This window comes from Lontra canadensis, unplaced genomic scaffold, assembly GCF_010015895.1.
Source record: "Lontra canadensis isolate GAN:19392208 unplaced genomic scaffold, GSC_riverotter_1.0 scaffold619, whole genome shotgun sequence".
Lineage (NCBI taxonomy): Eukaryota > Metazoa > Chordata > Mammalia > Carnivora > Mustelidae > Lontra > Lontra canadensis.
Genome location: NW_022631603.1, coordinates 14,409 through 27,256, shown reverse-complemented (window position 1 = coordinate 27,256; position 12,848 = coordinate 14,409). Strand labels below are relative to the sequence as shown.

Below are 12,848 nucleotides of genomic sequence, written 5' to 3'. Positions count from 1 at the left end.
AGGAATAGAGCTTGGTAGATAGAAAACGCTCAATAGGCACTAGTTAACTTTATTTCATTTCATTAACATCATGAATAATATATGAGCTGGGTCCTCCTTCAACACTTTGGAAAGCAATTGGTGTGCTTTATCCAATATTTCACATTGTACAAATGATCTATATGCGCCCATACTGTCTTACAATACTAAAAATTATAGAAGCAATCCTGTGCAATTACGGTACCAAATTACTTATACAGTAGTGAATATCATTGGGAAAATAATTCTGTTGACTCTATTTTTCTCACTCTGAACTGACAAAGGAGATGGTGCTGGCAGCTGAGGAAAATCTGCCTTTGGTGTGTCAGGTCTGAACAAGTCTGGGTCAAGTGCATGGTTACCATGGCAACAGCACAATCAGGATGCATCATCTCCCATAGCAACAGCATCATCGAGGGGGCCTAATGTCTGAGTAAAAGCTTTCTCTCCATGTCAGGCCCTATTTGAATCCACATCTATAGTTACACCCTGGGGTGCGAGTTGCAAGGATACAGAGAGACCACAAGGAAACACAAAAGCAAGAATTATAAGTCATTTCAACAGCTTTTTTTTTTTCAGACACCACTGCCCAACACTATTACATTAAGGTATGGGAGAGCACTTTCAGTCAGATCTGAAATGTCTGAAACCCAGTTGTGGAAGTTGTAGGTAATGGGGACTGTCTTAGGATGGACATATTTTCTTTTCTGTTTAACCTAAGATTTTGCCTTTTTCTACTTCCATAACACACTCTCAGAAGTTACTCATCCAATTGTTCCATTGTTAAGTAAGGATAGAGCTACAAAACCAAAGCTAACACTATAATACTCTTACTGTCAAATTTGCATACATTTATGAAAAGAAATATGAAAACCTCCAAAAACTGGAATCATTTAACACAGCCTTGTTCATTTCCTATCAGCACCCACAACTGTTACCAAAAAAATAGGTGAAGCATCCTCAGGTAGAACTGAAACACCAAATAACCAGTTGCTGGAGTAGTCCTTCCAGAAAGTAGTCAAGTCTGGGTTAAAAGGAGAAAAAAGGATCCCTATATGTTAACACAATAGCCAACCAACTCCCGCATGTAATCCGGTGATCCGTGTGTAAATATTACTGCCATCCCTAAGAGTACTGGGGTAAGGTCAGCGTGTTGTCAAATTCTCCCTCATTTGATCCAACATTTCCCACATAGCAGCTTGTCTTCAAAAAAATTTGCACATCCGGACATTGTATGATTTATAGTGTTCTAACAATCTTTTGTGGAACCCATTTCATGTCGACGCAGGAGAGCTAGCTCTTAGCCTCATGTTAGAAATCAGAAAACTGAAGTTTGAGGAAATGGAGGCTGGTCACCAAAGGGTCTTTGACAAGACCCAGGTCAAACTCTTGGCCTTCAACTTGCACAGTCATAACTGGAAAAACCACTGAGATGAAGAAGCAGAATAAAGACACTTGTTGATTTGCTGACAAACTACTCCCATAGGAGTGCTGGGACTGTGATAAGGAGGGGCTCTGTTAGGGAAAGAGGTATCTGGGCTCTGCAAGTTTCTGGGAAGTAGAGCGATAGCAGATGATGGCACAGGTGAGCACAGAGAAAACAGTGTGAGTGAGACTTAATGGTCATGTGAGGAAATGAATTTTGGAAGCCAAAAGAAAATCAAACCCAGGAGTTGAGGTCACTTGCCTCCCACCGCACCCCCATTAATGTAGAAAGATCCAACGAGGGAGTGAGTGTTAAATCTTCTGATCCCAGTGCAGTACTACTTGAATAACACCGAAGAGGGCAAAGGGGTAATGTCAGTTTCAAACATTTGTTGGAGGGGAGGCCACAGCAATATATTGTTATGACAGAACAGCCAAGTGTGATATCAATACACCTCACTCAGTTCTTTGGCATACTTTCAGCACACATTTACTAAGCGCCTGCTGAGAGCTCGCGCCTGTGCCGGCAGACTGAGATTGAGTCTGCGTCACTTAGGGACAAACTGAGTGTCAGTAAGAATCATCACTAAGATGGACCTAACTAAGCTACATCAACTGCGATTAAATATCGAGACCACAGCGACTCTAAAGAGACACAGACCTCACAGTCACCATTACTAAATGCTAGGAAATAAATTCATTGTTTGGAAATTGGGTGAGCAGAGGCAAATAATGAAACAATTGTCCCGTGTTTGGCATATGAACTGTAACATTGGTTCCCAAAGAGTGGATGAAGGAAGTTGCTCATCAGAGAAGAAGTCTATCTCATACATAAAGAAGGGTAGATAGAATTAAAATATCTCCATTTTAAGCCTCAACGGACACCAGCGCCCCAGGCTGGCATTATAAAAAGAGGGGCAGCCATGCAGGATGTGCCTCCTGAGAGAATAATGCAACACTGCCTCTGAGACTTTCTGGCCAAAATAGGAAGACTGGATCAGAAGAGGACCCCGGCTCTAATTCCCTGTCACAAATGGCAGAATTCCTTTCTTTCTGATGGCTGGACTAACATTCCCCCTGCTCACATGTCCTTCCTGTGAAGAAACAGAATCTTCCACAGAAGACTCCTACATGTGGCCCATCCACTTCCGTGGGCAGAACTGGGTCACGGGGCCACCACCGTTGGATGCAGAGGAGGCTGGAAATACCATCACCTGGCAAAGGAGAATGGGAAAACAATCAATGACTGCACTGGAGAAATCCAGAGTCCCACCCTGGGATCGGACATGATCCTTTTTTTTTTTTTTTTTTAACAAGATCAGTTTTTCTTACAATTGGGCGTTGGTAGGAAAGGCGGTTGGATCAGAGATCAATAAATCCAGTGAGAAGGAGAGGCAGGGCTCCTAGGATCAAAAACACAGTCAAGGGTAAGGACTGAATATGCACTGAAGGGGGTAAATTCATAAAGACTGAGCCACATACCGTTTCCACATACCACTTTCATAACTGCCACCTTCTTCCGTGCTTCCAACCGTTCTATAACATAGGTAGCCGGCATTAATCTCCTCGTTATGCATGAGGGACCACAGACTCCTAGAGAAGGGGTGAGGTGGCTTGTTCAGGGTTCTGATTAGTGCCTCTAAGGCACATTATTTTCCCTCTACCCTGGTCCATGGTCCCACCTCTGACTTACTACATTTACCGTGGGAAAGAGAAACGGGGGAAGGGAAAGGGGTCCGTTCTTTCCTCAGCACAGTACAAGACATAGTGCATGTCGGGAAGGGGACACACTTTCAATTCTGGCCACTTCTCTGATGACGGGAGATGGTGGCACAGGACACACGGGAAGAAACCAGGGGTGTGTGAACCCAGACAGACGGCATGTGAAGAGGCAGCAAGACGGTGTCCATGTGCAAGCCAAGAAGAGAGGCTCCAGGGGAAACCAACCCTATGGGGACCTTGATCTTGGCCTTCCTACCTCTGGAACTGTAAGAAAATAAACCTTTGTTCTTAAAGCCACCCAGTGGGGGCATTTTGTTATGGCAGCTCTTGTAAACAAATACACTGCCCCACACTATCCCTGCTGCCCATGCTGCACAGCCTGATCCAGCGTGACATGTGGGATCACAGGAGCTCAGCCATGCGCTGACACAAGAAGACTTCAAGGCCTAACACACCGCCACAGAAAGTGGCTTAGAGACTCAGCAATCTTACCATACTCGGAGGTAGCCGCCACCCTGGTCGTGTTGCCAGTACGTCCGACCATAGTTACAAAGAATGCCTCTGCTGTGCAGTTGGTCCCACGTGGCTCTGTCGTGACATCAGAGGCCTGACCATGTCCTGCCAGAACATCAGAGGAAGTTCCCAGAAGACCTTTCTGATGCCCCATACTCCACTTCATGCCAGTAATAGGTTGCCACTCACAAAGGCAAAGAGTTGTTCTTCTTTACGTTGACTTTACTCCCCTACCGTGTTTTACCCCAAGCCAGAAGGGTCTGACTCGGTTCCCCTCCGTCCTTAGTGTCCATCCTTAAAGGACTGTGTTTCCTGACATGAGAATCCTGCCAAACTGAATGCTCTGTTCTCTAGTTAGGTAGATGCATGTGACTCAACGCCATTTGTAGACTGACGAGTTCTTGGTGTGTGAGTCTGTTTTGAAGAGTACCGGCAAGAGGGAGATTCCCATTATTAAAACAACTCAGGATCTAGTCTTTGGACTAGATATTTAATATTTAATATTCCATTAAATTTCAATCAGTGTTTTCATATGTCACGAATCCTTCAGACTCGCCTGTTGTTGTTTCGCCTGTTCCACCTGTTGTTGACATGTGACATTCCCTCTTTCCTCTGAAAACTTACTGTAGTCTTACTCAGCTCTTCATAGAAAATCCAGGCACTGAAGGTAAGAAGCATACCTACTCACAGTAGATACTGTAGGTGAGTAAGAGCAAGGACACAGGAGGATGCCCCGTCATTATTAATTCTACTACTTATTCTGTTGATAGTTCCGTGCTTGCCCATTAGTTTTAAAATCTGTCTTGCAATAGATGAAGCAAACCCTTCGGATACCCAAATGAGAAAGGAGAAGTGCTGTGGTGGCTGAGTGCTGTCTCTGTCGATTATATTGGATGTATGTCAGAAAAGAGTCCCCTAATGTGAGAGCAACGGTGAATAGGTTGTGTCCACCAACACTGACCCTGGGAGCAAAAATGGTTTTTGTTTGTTTGTTTGTTTGTTTGTTCGTTTGCTTTTCTTTCCACAGGAGATAGCCGGGTTTCTTTGATGAGAGTTAGAAGAGAGAGTATAACTTCTCTGCTCTGATCTTAAAGTAATTCACCTACTAAGAACAGAAACTTCACCATCAGGGGTCTGAGAATCCGGTGTAGGTAATTTCTTATCTCACTTAATTTAATCTTGAATAGAAAATAAACGGTCCGTGATGAAAAAGCCTTTCAATTCTCTTCTGTCTCACAGAATGGAGAACACCCCACTCACTCATTTACGGAAACCACACATCTATTACTGGGAGACTTGCTGGGGAAGGGGAAACCTTACTTGATCATGGCCTAAACTCACGCCTAAGATATCCGAGGTCTGGCCGACAAGGCACGCAGTGAATTGTGCACATGCCTACAGTGGGATCCCAAAGGTTGGTTCCAAATTTTTCTTGCCAACTGAAAAGAAAATGGAAACCTTGTATTTCTAACTTGAACAGTGTCTTTAGGCTACATGCTACAAGTCGGTTAAGCTTGCAAACTTCATGCTAAGCAAAACAGCCCAGACACAAAAGGACATGTCCCTTAGGATTTGACGGATGGTTCAATGTCTAAAAAGGAGGCAAAATCATAGAGACTGAAAGTAGAGTAGAGGATACCAGGGACTAGGTGGGAAGAGTAGAGGGGGAGTCATTGTTCAACGTGCACAGCGTTTCTGTTCGCAGTAGTAAACAGTTTGGCAAGAGCGGTCATAGTTGCACAAGATTGTGAACCTAATTAATGCCCCTGAATTGTACACTTCAAACGGTCACAGTGACCGTTTCACACCCTAAATATGTTTTTGCCACAATAAAAACATTTTAGGGCTTTTGATCAGGAGGCAGAAGTGTCTCCCGAGGGCCAGAGGCAGCCTTCCAGAAGGGGTACCTAAGTCTGTCTCTGGATAATGATGGCAGAACCCAGGCAGAGTGTCCGGTACCCAGCAAGGGCTGCGTAGGTATTAGCTGCTGCTGAAATCATCGTCTGCCCTGCTCCTTCTATGCACAAGTTGTGTCTCTGCGATCCCATGGACAAACCTGTGCGCCTGTCAGCCTTCTGCTTGCCCTTTCCCTGAAGTTTTCCCTGTCTTCCCCCTCCCTTCTGCCGGTTCTGGTATGCTGTTACCCTCCAATGTGGAATGCATGATGTCAGTGATTGTAGTTTTTAGTTTTCCATTTTTCAGTGTATCCATTTGATTTAGAAATTCTAGTGTCCTGATGAAACCTCAAGTTTGTCATCCATATTCTTGAACATATTAATCATAATTATTTCACGGTCCGTGTCCGATAAGTATGCTATTGGGGTATTCTGGGGGATGTTTATCTCTTCCTCTTTCTCTTCATCTGGGTTTTGATGAGTCTGGTGGTTTAATTAAGTGCCAGGCATTGTTTACGGAAAAGCTGAGTGCTCCTGGAGGATGCGTCTCCCTCCGTAGAAGTTTTACCTTCTCCCTGGCAGGCCTCCAGGGTAGGGGCCATGACATCAATCCAGCCAGGGGCTGAGCTGACTCAAGGGTGCTCCGGGCTTTATAAGGCTTGCACCACCTCAGGTTTCCCCCCCCTCCCGGATGGTAGGTAGCCCTTCAGGGGTCCCCACTGACAGTCTGGGGTGGTTTCTGGGGGCCCTCTTTCCGGTGAGTTCTGCAGGCACGCCTCTTTTTACTTCCCTACACCCTGGGACTGCTGAGAAATCTGTTGAGACTTTGAACAGCTGTCTGCTCAGCTTCCTAGTCTCAGGTCCCATGCAGCTTAGGTATGGAGGAATGCCTCCAGGGAGAAAACCACCCAGTGCAGGTCTCAGGTCTGCCCGCCTTTCTTCTTCCTAAGGCCTCGACTTCTCAAATACTGACTGCTCTGTAAGTCGGACTCTGAGTTTTGTTCCCTAGCCCCGCGAGTTTTCTGAGGAGCTGCTGTCTTCTCTCACTTGGTGGGTGCTTTGTCTATAGAATGATGCCCTGTCACTCGGGGCACTGTGGCCTTCAGCACTTCCCTGAGGGGAGAAAAGTAGCACAGGATTGCTGCATTCCCCTGCAGAGCTTCTCTGTTCTCCAGATTTCCTCTACCTGGATGTGCTGGGCAGAGAAGAAGTTCTCTGATGCCTTTAAGCAATGTTGGCTATCTTCCCCCTTTATCCAGACTTTTGTTTTTCTCTGTGAGATAATAGGACTGAAACGGGCTCTTTCATCACGACCATAGGTGGAAGTGGAAATGACCCCTATATGAATTTTACGTCTGGTTTTTTTTTTTAGTCTAAAAGAAATACACAAATCCTGCTCTGAAATATGTTCCAAAAGAATATTAATTTCAGAAGCTTGTCCTACCAGGTATTAGTAGAATGCTGAGGTTTGAAACACACATTTTGACAAAGCAACAGCTACAAAATCATCAAGGAAAAATGTGTGACCTAACAATTTTTTCTGCAATCAAATCTGTCATTCAAGTATAAAAGCAATAGGCAAAAAATTGGAAGCACGTGCTAAGTCAGGGACATTCATTCTAAGGACTCTGCTTTAATGAATTTGGTATCGTATGAACTCAGTCAATAACGATAGAAAACCTGAGGCAAATAGACTGCTATTGAGAGCCAAATGTCCATAAGACTAACAAATCAAGTGAAAGAGCTGTAAATAAAGCTCACATTTTTTAAGGCAAACATAGAGGCATGGAAAGAGGGAGAAGGGTATTCTAACCAGATCTTTGATCATAGCTAGACATTAGTAAAGAATGTCCAAAGGACAGATTAGGAACATTGCATAGAGCTGTACTTAGAAAAATACCAACAAGAATGTTGGTGTGCGGGGATGATAGCGGAGCCTCACTTCTTTTTGCTTCTGCCCTCTAAATTCAAATGATTTCCTTGGAAATATTTCAACAAATTATCAAGAAAAGAGTGTAACTGGTGGAAAGGAAAACGTGTTCTACCTAAGGACCTAAGGATTTGAATATCTATGCTATGGTGAATTCCCTGACCTTTGTCTTCTTTTTTAAAAAGATCGTGTTTATTCATTTGAGACAGAGAGATACAGAGAGAGAGAGAGAGAGAGAGAGAGAGAGAACATGCACAAGGGGAGAGGTAGAAGGAGAGGGAGAAGCAGACACCCTGCTGAGCTGGGAGCCCAAGGCAGGGTTCCATCCCAGGACCCAGAGATCATGACCCGAGGCCAAAACAGATGCTTAACCATGTGAGCCACCCCTGTGCCCCTACCACTATCTAGAATTAAATCGAGTTTCAGCGATGGGCATCAAAGAAACGCCAACACTCCTAGAAAAACACAGGAAGAACGGAGAAAGAAATAAAGTACACAGACACAGCAAAACAAAAACAAAAACCAAAACCAACAAAGAAAATAAAAACAGGGTCTGCTTTCAATGGGTGAACATCAGGAAAAATGGAAGCTCAACTGTGACATAAAGGAGAGATGGACACACAAGAGAAGTACCAAGGGAACTAACCGCAGCATTTGCAAGAACTAGGCCTGGCCTGCGGGGCAGGTCCATCCACTCTGCCCCTCCAAATGAAGGAAACAGCAGGATCCACCTTCCCAAAGCAGCAACTATAGCTGATTCTCAGAGGCCTGACCCACCTGTGCACTTCTCAAGACTACCACAGTTTTGCATCACCACCTGCACAGGTGACTCCAGTAGGCTTCATGTCTCCTAGGTGTCCCTTCAATGGCAGAAGGGGATCCAAGGCCAGAGTCTCTCTCTACTCCAGCCAACAGAAAGGTTCCAGCTGGATATGGGGGCTCACGTCATGCTGCCCAGCAAAACATCCTGGCCAGGCGCCTGCAGTCCCTCCACTCATTGGCAGAAAGCAACCGGGCCTGGCATTCGTACCAGAAGGCGATCTAGTTTTGGGGTGCCTGCACACTCCACCCAGTGGTGGAGAAATACCCAGGCCTGCAGCTCCTAGCCCTCCCACCAGCAGCAGCAGGTGTCATGGTAGATGACCCCCTCCCCTGGGTGTACTGGCAGATATAGAGTAGGAAGGCCAGTGGTACTGGGTGACTGAAACACAGGCCAGGCGAGAATGTTCTGCATCCTTTAGGCCCTGAATCCCACACCCCCACCTAATGACATCCCACGGCCCATGGAAGCATTTTCTGCTACCACGGGCATGTCTGGCAGTCACCCATCAGAAAATCAGGTGGACTCAGAACAACGTAGCTCAGGAATGCTTTGCAAACGCTCATGAAATGAAGTGACAATGGAACTGCGTCCCCCCAAAGTAGGCCAGAACAGGCAGGCCAAACCTTAAAACAGGGCAACTTACTATGAAAGGATCAAGAGTCTTTTCATAGACTATCCAAACTGTGCAGGTCAGGATAAAAAAATTGTTCTTCAGACGTAGAGCCAGGGAAGTCAAAACTTAAACGAGAAAAGGCAAACCCCGACAACAACAGAGATGAATCAGATGTTAGGACTCGCTTGCAAAGATTTTAAAGTAGCCAGTATAAAATTTCTTGAAGGAGTAATTATGGATTACTATGAAATTAAAAAAAGAGAGCAAAGCTCTGCCAAGTTACAGAAATAATATGAAACATGCCAAATGGAAATTAAATATTTAAAAATATCATAAAGAAAATAAAAAACTGCTGGCTGGGATCCATTGTAGACTGTAGATGACAGAAGATGAAATCAGTGAACTTGAGGCCAGATCAGACTATGCTGTTGTTCAGGAATGAAAATGTTCTTAAGGAAAACGGTACAATAAGCAAACAAACATGGACAGAGTTTGGGAGCTGTGGGATGAAAGCCAATGGGCTAACATTTGAATCATCTGAGTTCCAGAAAGAACAAACAGTCGAAGCAATATAGATCCAATTCAGATATGACACAGCAGCTAGAGTGATCAGACAGGGAAGATAAACAACTATGATAAATATGTTCAGATTTCCAATGGGATAAGTAGACAACATGCAATAATAATAGATAGGCAATGGAGGTAGGTAGGTGGAAACCGTGAAAGAGAATAAAAAGGGAATGCCAGAATTCATACTACGGCAATAGCTGTGAAAAATGTCTTTGATGGGGTCCTCAGGAGTTGTGACCTGCCCAAGTAAAGAATCAGTGACCTTGAAGAATGGCCAACAAGGACTTCCCAAAGTGAGCCGCAAATAGAGAAAAAAAAAAACAAAACAAAACATGAAAAAATGCAGAGTAGAACATCCAAAAACTGTGGAACCATTTCAAAATACATGACATAGACATAATTGGAATGCCAGAAGTGGAAGTAAGGGGAAAAGGAGCAGAAAAGATATTTGAAAAATGATGACTGTGAAATTTCCAAATTACTGATGGGCACTGAATCAGATACCCAGAAAGCTCACAGGACAGCAAGCTACCTCGTGGCCTATAAATGTGAATAAACGAAAAGATAACTAAGAAATCTGGAAGAAAGCCAGACCAAGACACACACGCGCACACGCACACGCACACGCGCACACCAAGAACACCAAGAACAAAACCCATAGAGGACCAAGAGGAAAATTACAGTGAAGTCGTGTGAGTGACCATGCAAGCAAAAGAGAATTAGGGGACATTTTTCGTGTGCCAAAAGAAAAAATAATTCACCAACCTAGCATCCTTATACATCTGGTTAAAACTATTTGGTAAAGAAGAGTAAATAAAGACTTTTTCTCTCAGACAAAGAAAAATGAAGGGAACTGTCACCGTTAGACCTATCCTGCAAAAAATGGAAAGATTTTATTCAGGAAGAAGAGAAATGATGAAGGTCAGAAATTTGGATTTACATAAGAAAGGGAGTGCCTCAGGGAAGAAACACAGGAAGGCAAACAAAGTTAATTTTTCTTAATAGATCAGAAAGTAACCTGTTTATTTATGTTTTTTTAATTTATTTATTTGAGAGAGAAGAGAGAGAGACAGACAGAGTTCGCGCGAGAGAGCAGGAACAGTGAGGAGAGGGAGAAGCAGACTCCCCACTGAGCAGGGAGTCAGATGCAAGGGGATGCGATGCAATGTGGGACTGGACCCCAGGACTCCGGGATCATGACCTGAGCCAAAGGCAGCTGCTTAACCAAGTGAGCCACCCAGGCACCCCAAAAGTAACTTGTTTAAATAATAAAATTTATCTTATTCTTGATAAATGCCAAATAAATGTTTCAATAATGAGAGTCATAACGTAGCCGGTGAGTATAGCACAGGAGTTAAGTGAAAAGAATGGCAGTCGTGGGAAAATGGGCAGAAATAGTGTAAGTTACCTGCTCGGTTTGTCAAGAGTGTCATTTGAAGGTGCCCTTACATTAGTTTGAAGTGAAATGCAACCTCTAAGGAAAGATCTAAAATGTTTGTAAGCACCTGTAATTGATACACTAAGAAGTGAACGAAAAAACTGCCTTTATGTAAAATGCTCAATTAAAACCAGAGAAAGCAGGAAAGTAAGCCTCTTGTAATGAGTAGGAAATAGCTACAGGCATGGTTGATACCAGTGCAAGTATTTCAGAATCCACTTTAAATGGGAATGGTCTCTAAATAGCAATCAAAAGTCGCAGCGAATTTCACAACTGCAGCTGTATCTATAACGTCTGCGAGCCCCTACTTTCAGTACAGTGACTCCGAGAGGCTTAAGTAAAGGGATGGAGAAAGACACACCGTGCTAACAGTAAGCTAAAGAACTTCGGAGTGCTGATACAAATTTCAAACTGTCAGGGGCATAACACTCACAGAAATCGACAGAACTGTCACAGCCACGGGAAGCCTAGGAAGATACTAAGAGTACTAAAGATGAGGTCGTACCCTGCATGGGATCTGGGAACACAAAAACAACATTAGAGAAAAGCTGAGAGAGTCTGAATAAAGTATAGTCTTCGGTTAATGATAACATCTCAATATCAGTGTGTTACAATGTGCCACATTACCATAAAATGATAATAATAGAGGAAATGTGATTGTGGGGGTATAGGAGAACTGTCTTACTCTCTTAGTGCTAATTCTGTAAGCCTCAAACTGTTTCAAAATGTAAGCTTTACTTTCAAAAAGCACATTGCTACTATGTTGCCGGAGTTGCAGTTATCTCGAGGCTGGCCGGGTAGTCAGTTTTTTTTTTTAAAGTATACTCAACCCTACTCCTGCAACAAGGCTGTGGGCCAGCAGCATCCGAACAGCTGACATGTGGATGGATGACTTTAAAGAGCTCTATGACCATCACAGCCCCCCGCCCCTGTGGAGCCCTTTGGGGATGTAACAGAGAGGAGGCAGCTCCATGCAAAACTCCGGTCGAAGGGTTTCAGGTGTTCTTGGAGAACGTGTACCCAGAATCGCACGGGCCTGACCACAAGCCTACCTTCTTTGGGATGTTCTGGAACAAACGACTGAAAGGTTACTGCTTTGACTCTTACCCTCCCAGTGAAAACCAAATCGTGGGACACCGGGTCCTTTTGTACCTGTCATGGAATGCGTCAGCAGCAGTTTTTCAAGTACATGTCCCAGAACAAAGTACGCTATTGCACCCACCAGCCACAGCCCGCGTAGCTGTGGACGCAGGAACGGGAGTTCTCAACCTGCATGTCTGCCAGGAAACTGCCACAGAGAATCAGAAGTTCATCTTGCGGGGGATGGCTCTTTATTTCACGTACACTCCAATAAATGCGTTCAGGCTGAGAGGAAGGCATCACCCTTACGGGACTGCATGGATAGGGAACATCAGAAAGGGCTTTTCAAGGGACACATGAAATAAAGTGTCGCTGAACCAAGGCCCCCATGGAAGGAGTGGGAAGGCCCCCGGACTCTGTGCCCGACAGAAACTTAGCTGAGCACAGTGACAGACCCACCCGAAGCCTGGCTGCTCCTCTTTTATAAGGAAGTCGTTTTGCAGTCTGTGAAAGTCATGTTGGATTTAATAAGCTTTAGACTGATTTTGAAAACTTCAAAATTGCTCCCAAGTACCCTATTTTCAAAGGGTAGTCATAAAATATTAACTCTTGGTATTCAGAGAATTAAAACTTTTCGGTATTTTTCTTTTTCTATTTTTTTTTTTAAGATTTCATTCATGTACTTGAGAGAGAGAGCGAGAGCAAGGCATAAAAGAGCAGGAACAGAGGGCAGAGGGGAAGAGAGAGAGAGAGAGAGAGAAGCAGACTCCCCACTGAGCAGGGAGCCTGACGCAGGACTCAACCCCAGGATCCCGGTATCA

The 12,848-nt window shown here is 44.3% G+C and overlaps 1 pseudogene; it reads left to right on the top strand.

Annotated features, from left to right (window-relative positions):
- The first annotated feature begins 11,707 nt into the window (after positions 1-11,707).
- Positions 11,708-12,392, top strand: LOC116863152 (annotated as a pseudogene).
- Positions 12,393-12,848: the final 456 nt, after the last annotated feature.